General features: G+C 40.8%; 1 long non-coding RNA gene across 1 annotated transcript; it reads right to left on the minus strand.

Moving 5' to 3' along the window:
- Positions 1–3,741: 3,741 nt before the first annotated feature.
- On the minus strand, positions 3,742–6,334 carry LOC139827681 (uncharacterized). The gene is made up of 3 exons (XR_011738597.1): positions 6,245–6,334; positions 5,540–5,693; positions 3,742–4,298 (listed from the first exon to the last, which is right to left on the minus strand). It is a non-coding gene; the product is annotated as an uncharacterized lncRNA (long non-coding RNA).
- Between the last annotated feature and the right edge of the window lie 4 nt (positions 6,335–6,338).

Here is a 6,338-nt window from a genome sequence, read left to right on the forward strand (position 1 = left end):
TGTGAGTTATTTGTTGTATTTGGGAAGTCATTTTTCTTTACTTTTTTCCTTTGATTATCCATTCATGTCACTTTTTTTTTTTTTGTTATTGTCAGGCCATGTGTTAATATCTTCCAGGAAATACATGCATGGTTAAAAAATGCAAAATCCTGGTTTATGCTTATTTATTATATAGTCTTTTATTATTTTAAATATTAATATTAAAACAGTAGTAAGTTTATTATTTATTTACTATTAACTAGAGAATCATGGTCATGGAAAACATGTTTTTAATAGGCACCTGTTTTATCCTAACTGTAATTGCAGTTCACATGTATATGCAACATGATTATTTAATGTTCTGTCCAATTTTTTAGCTTATGTGACAGCGCAGGAACTGCTTCCAACCACTTATGAAACTGTATTTCCCCCATCAATACTTCTGTTACTAAGTATTTATATATTGTTTGGAATGTCTGAGGTGCTTTAGAAAAACCAAATCCTCTACTTCGTGGAAAATGCTAAGGAAAATGCTTTGGCTCATGGTCATGCAACAAAAATAAAGACAAAATGGATAAATTAGGTAAAAAACAGTGGTAAAAGAGAATATCAATGAAGTGAACGACAGGGAAATATTTTTGAGTGTAAGGGGATTAGATGAATCTATAATCTGTGATTTAGGATAGCTGTATTTTGATGTCATTCCAAGTGCAGTTACTATAGTAATGTATTTTGGTTTACAATGCTACCACTTGCAGAACACAGGCTGAAAAGGCAACAGCTGGTCATGTTCAAGTGGATGCCCAAGTGGTGTTACCTGTAAACTTGCTAACTAAAGTGATTTTTACAAGTGCACCAGATGAACACAAAACTGTGTTTGAGGAAGGGACCCTATGAAAGCACCAAATATAAGATAATTAAGGATAAAAGGAGGCTTTTCCTTGCATGTGGATTGTGTATAAATTGCCTTTCCTCTTCCTTTCATATACTTTCTTCCTACTGTTAAAATTGGCAGTACTGTCATTTTGATGGGGCTGCCTGGTCATGCACTGCTCCTGAAGGGAAGAACTTAAATATTTAAACCCCATCAGACATAGTTGGTACAATAGATTATAAAAACCAAAGACTAGTCTGAAAGTGGCACTGTAAGTGCCTTAGAAAAGGCAAGAAAAAGGCCTGAATCTAGGCGAAGATGTGTGATACTCAGCCCTCAGAGGTGTTGCCAATGCTGTAACCACGGGATGGATTTTAGAGCCTTATGAAGGAAGAGTCAGTTGACTAAAACTGTATGAAATGACAGTGTAAAACCAGTAACATAAGTTTAAAAAATATGGAAATAAGGTAAATAATAATGAGGGACTGCTTGTGAGAGTGCCCTGGTTTCAGCTGGGATAGAGTTGATTTTCTTCCTAGTAGCTGGTATAGTGCTGTGTTTTGGATTTAGAATGAGAATAATGTTGATAACACACTGATGTTTTAGTTGTCACTCAGTAGTCAAGGACTTTTCAGCTTCTCAGGCAGTGCCAGGTGCACAAGGAGCCGGGAGGGGACACAGCCAGGACAGCTGACCCAGGCTGACCAGAGGGATATTCCATACCATGTGATGTCATGCTCAGTATAGATTCTGGGGGAAGCTGGCCAGGAGACTGGCTGCTCAGTAACTGGCTGAGTATCAGTTGGTGGGTGGTGAGCAATTGCATTGTGAATCACTTGCATCATCATCATCATTATTAGTATTATTATTATTATCATCATCATCATCATAATTATCATTATTATTATTGTTGTTGTTACTATTATTATTTTCTCTTTCTGTCCTATTAAACTTTGTCTTCACCCACAAGGTATACCTTTTTATTTTTTTTTCCAATTCTCTTCCCCATCTCCTGAGGTCGGGGGTGAGCAAACAGCTGTGTGAGAAGTTTAGCTGCCTGCTGAGCTAAACCACAACAGAGAAGTTGCAAGATTTAAAAGAGAAATGTGCATAAATGCTCATACTGGATCTTAAAAATTTAAGGTTTGTATTGGTGGATGATTTCTGAGGAAAGTGCACTCTGCTCGCTGAGGAATTATGAAGTGCTTGAGTGATAACAGCAACTTTAAAGAGCTATTTTGCTCTGAAAGAAACCTGCTTTTTCTTCTTTTATATCAGCAAATTGAATATAACAAGGGAGCTGTTCATATTGTTGGCCTAGATATCACTAAGTAAATAAGAAATTGCTGCTTTTTATTTCAGCTTCTCCTGCAGAGCTGATGCTGTCCTGGGAGATAGAGTAGATTCTCTCTTTTCTGTAACCACTGACAGAAACACTTACAAAGCTTCATAGTGTTTCCCCTGTGGAAACCTGTTGACAACGGTAAGGAATAGGAGTAGCAGGGTTTGAAGGAAATCTGGTTGCAAATAATTAAATGAACCCAGTGAGTCTATACAGAGCCTTTATTAGTGGTGATGGTGCAAGTGAAAGACAAAATTCATATTGACTCTGGGTCAAGGATAAACTTTTCACAACTGGCTGTCTGAGGCTCAACTTATGCCTTCTCTTCTTTTATGTCTAACTTCTAAGCAGGTTGCTTCAGACTGATTGCATGACACAATAAATATGAACTCAATGTTTTCAAAAACCTGTTTTGCAAAAGCAGAACCTTTTTTTTTTTTTTTTAACAGCAGCAGGACAAGAAGAAACAAGTTGTTGAAAACAGGCAGGGGAAACCGGTTTTGTGCTCCAGCAAAAATACTTTACAAAGGAACTAACAGAAGAAGAAATATATATATAAAAAATTAAAGAGTTCTGGGTGTTTGCTTGCTCAGAGCTGTTGATACACCCAAGATGATCCAAAGGAGTAGAGAAAAATTGTGAGTTTAATGCCACTTGAGGTCAGCAATAGTTTTGTGAGATTTATTTACATTTGTCTATTATTTTTGGAATATGTATTCTGGTCACTTGGTCATAGTTTCTCTTTGCTAAGAATGCCATGGATATTTAAAAGCTTGCTATCTGTTGTAACTAATACATTCACTGCTGCTTTCAATGGTTAAGACAGCAACTGCCAAAAGGTAAGAGTTAGGAGTAAGAATTGTGTGAAAAAGCATAAAGCTTTAAGTACAGATTTCCAGAGTTATACAAATCTAGAAAATTGAAAGGGGACAGTCTCATTAGCCCAGGCAGTGGTTGGATCAGTTCCCACAAGTGGAAGCAGGTTTGTGCTTGCAATTTCAAGGAAAGTGAGTTTCTACAAGGTGAGGGACTGGCAACTCAACAGGTAGGCAGTGTCATTTCTAGTGGAAGGTGGTACGTGGACTTGAGATCTAGAAATGAGGTCCAGGTGACTCATATTCCTGAAAAATATCCCAGGATGCTATAGAAAAGGGAACAGATATTTAGCCCCGTGCCTCTTCTAATTCCCAGTGGATTCCCTCACCTAAATCACTTGGGGTTTCCCTGAGAACAAAGATAAACTCCTCCTGGCTCCTCCCGCAGAGCTTTCTCCAACCATGCTGTGCACTGACTGCTGCGTGAAACCACGTCAAACCCACAGGCAGATGCAGCGTGGCAGCTGCGAGTCCTGATGCATGTGTGCAGAGCAGGTGTTTACTCTTTCAGTGCTGGGGCACTAATGAGAGAGGAACCGAGTGGCTCTTGCTGTGGATCCAGAAGCAGTTGATGTGATCTGAGAAGCTGGCACACCTGGCAGAAACTGGAAAGGGCAATGTACACAGCAGGGCACTGGCTAAAGCTCAGAGGGAAGAAGGGCGGCATGTTCCTTGGGAAATAATGGGCAGGGCTGGAAAAACTGACAGTAACCAGTGGCCTTTTTTGTAGGAGAGAAATATCCTGATTGTGGGTGGATGCACAGCTTCCTTGTTCCACGTCCAGCTCTGAGGGTAGCTCCTGCAGTATCCATGGTCTTTTGAACATGCTTGCTGTCCCAAAGCCACATTGAATGTAGTATATAAGTGTGCTCCCTTTCAGAACCTCTCTGCTGCCCTAATCCTCACTCTGGAGTGGCTCTACTCAAAGCTGCAGTGTCTTCCAAAGCCACTTAAATTATCCCTTTGCTCTGACACATACATTTGTGAAGATGAAGGAACTGGTTAGTAATGTCCAAGAAGTGAAATAATATTTTAGTTAAAATAAGCTTATTGTTCACAAGCATTGTTTCCACGTCTTCCCTCTGAAGTTGCCAGAGCTGCTGCAGTCCATTGTTCTGAGCTCTCCAGGTGCTCAGCAACTCTGCTGCCCATGGCAGCACTGAATGAGTCAGACAGGATAGGCTGAACAGGCTTGTATTTAGACTCATATCCTGGCACGTAGGAGGTGCTGAAAAAGATATTGTGAAAGGTACAGAATGAGGTTTAAACATATTTTTTAAAAATTTCCATTGCAGGGCCCAGGGGTGGAAGTCAGGACAGGCAGGAATTTTCTGAGGCAATGGTGTCCAGTACCCTTTGCGGTTGCAGAACTAAGTCACAAGATTCACTCTATAAGCTAAAATGTTTGGGTTTTTTGCCTTTAATTCTCCAAACAGAAGGATGTTCTAGAACCCAAGATGCTTTGTTAGGTGCTTGTTTTCATTTTCTAGCATGAAAGTATTCACACACTGTTTTATCCTCACATTCAACATTACCTTTGAATTCACAGAGCATTTTCCATAGTTTATGGCAAATAGCAACCCTACCCTGCCTCAGCTTTCATTCTGCTGCATTAAACAAGCCATGTTCTGGTAACCTCCTAAACCAGATTTTTCTTTTCCTTGACTGTGCTAGCAAATAATCTCTGGACGTGCTAGATTAGCTGCCTCCTGCTGAAAAAGGGTGGTCAGAACTGCATGCAGGTTCCCAAGGGTATGGCAGAACCTGCTGGCATGAATACTTCCCTGCCATGAGCCTCCAGCTATGCATCCTAAGATAAGTGTTTGCTTTTTATGCCATTGCATCGTATTGGTAATGATTTGCATTGTGTAACTGTTGACTACAATTGCATCTTCCTCTTCTCCCGTCACTTCCATAAGAAGATCCCATACATCAAACTTCTTAGTTCATTGCTTTTTAATAGCAATTTTTTTTTTGTCTCATCTGTTTGCTGTTTCTTCTGTCAAAATCTCTAAAGGAAAATATGAAAAAGGTAAGTTCCAAGAATAATATCCCAGGATGTCATTGGTAAATTCCCCCAGTCCAGTACTTTCCATTTAACTTACTCAACACTGTTTCCCTCTGCACTTGCAATTCAATTGAAATTCTCCAGAATTGCTAATAGTTTCCATTTCAGGCACTTCACTACAGTCCATTATTCAGCATCAGCCATAAAATATTTCCCTTTCCCAGAACATCAAGAATCTTGAAAAAAGCAGATACCAACTGCCAATAGTAAGCTCACATTTGATCTCGCTGACATCCATGTCTTTGTGCTTCAAACTCTTTCTAAAGTACCCTGGAGGTGAAAATTGCGGGCCTGCATTTTCCTGGATTACAATTTTTCTTTGCCTTTTCTAAGTATGAAACATTTCTAAGAAATGGAAGAATTCTCTCAGCTTTTCTCTAGCCATCTGGTCTCATGTTTACCATCACAGCTCCATGTTCCACTGCCTTCAGTTTTCAAGTCTCTGTGATCTGAGAGCACTTACAGCTCTTGACTTTTCCAGTACTTCACTTGAGGTAATTTCCACTTGTCCTTCCCATTATTTGCCCTGCCTACCTTCCACAATTAATATTATCACTGGAAAAAAACAGCAACAAAAAACTGGTTCTAAAAATTAGTTGTATTTACTCATTATGACCCACATTGAGCATAAAAACATAGCAAAACTTGTCTGAGTTTTTATCCAGGTCAAATTCCCCTCAAGTAGCCTGGGCTCAAGCCATAAGAAAATGGGTTTACCACCGCACGGGTTTCTTAGAGATTACCGATCTTTGGATTTAGATCCTTATTAGGTTTAGCGGAACGGATAAGCACCCTCTGAAATGCCTTCTTGGAAGCTGCTACTTTCGTTCCTCCAGCTGGTTAGTGAAATGCACTGGGAAATGAAAAATTCTGAGTTCGGTGCTTAAATCTAGCAGCGATTACGTGTGACCTTCGGCCAGTCACTTTCACGCAGCTGTGCGGGCAGGAACACGTTACGGTGTTAAGCACCCACGAATACCGGGCACCCGAAACCATCAGTTAAGAAGCCGCCGTCTCCCTTTGCTCTCCCTCTTCTCCCAGCCACCACTCCTATCCTAGTTTTTCCAGTTTTCCCTCCCGCTGTTCTGTCGCCGCTCCGGAATTACCCGAACACCCACGATTCGGGCCGAGCATCCGCCGGACCCGGCCCGCGCTGCCCGCCGGCACCACGGGGACAGTCCCCGCGGCGGGGCGGGGCGG

The sequence above is a fragment of the Patagioenas fasciata genome, chromosome 3 (assembly GCF_037038585.1).
Source record: "Patagioenas fasciata isolate bPatFas1 chromosome 3, bPatFas1.hap1, whole genome shotgun sequence".
Classification (NCBI taxonomy): domain Eukaryota; kingdom Metazoa; phylum Chordata; class Aves; order Columbiformes; family Columbidae; genus Patagioenas; species Patagioenas fasciata.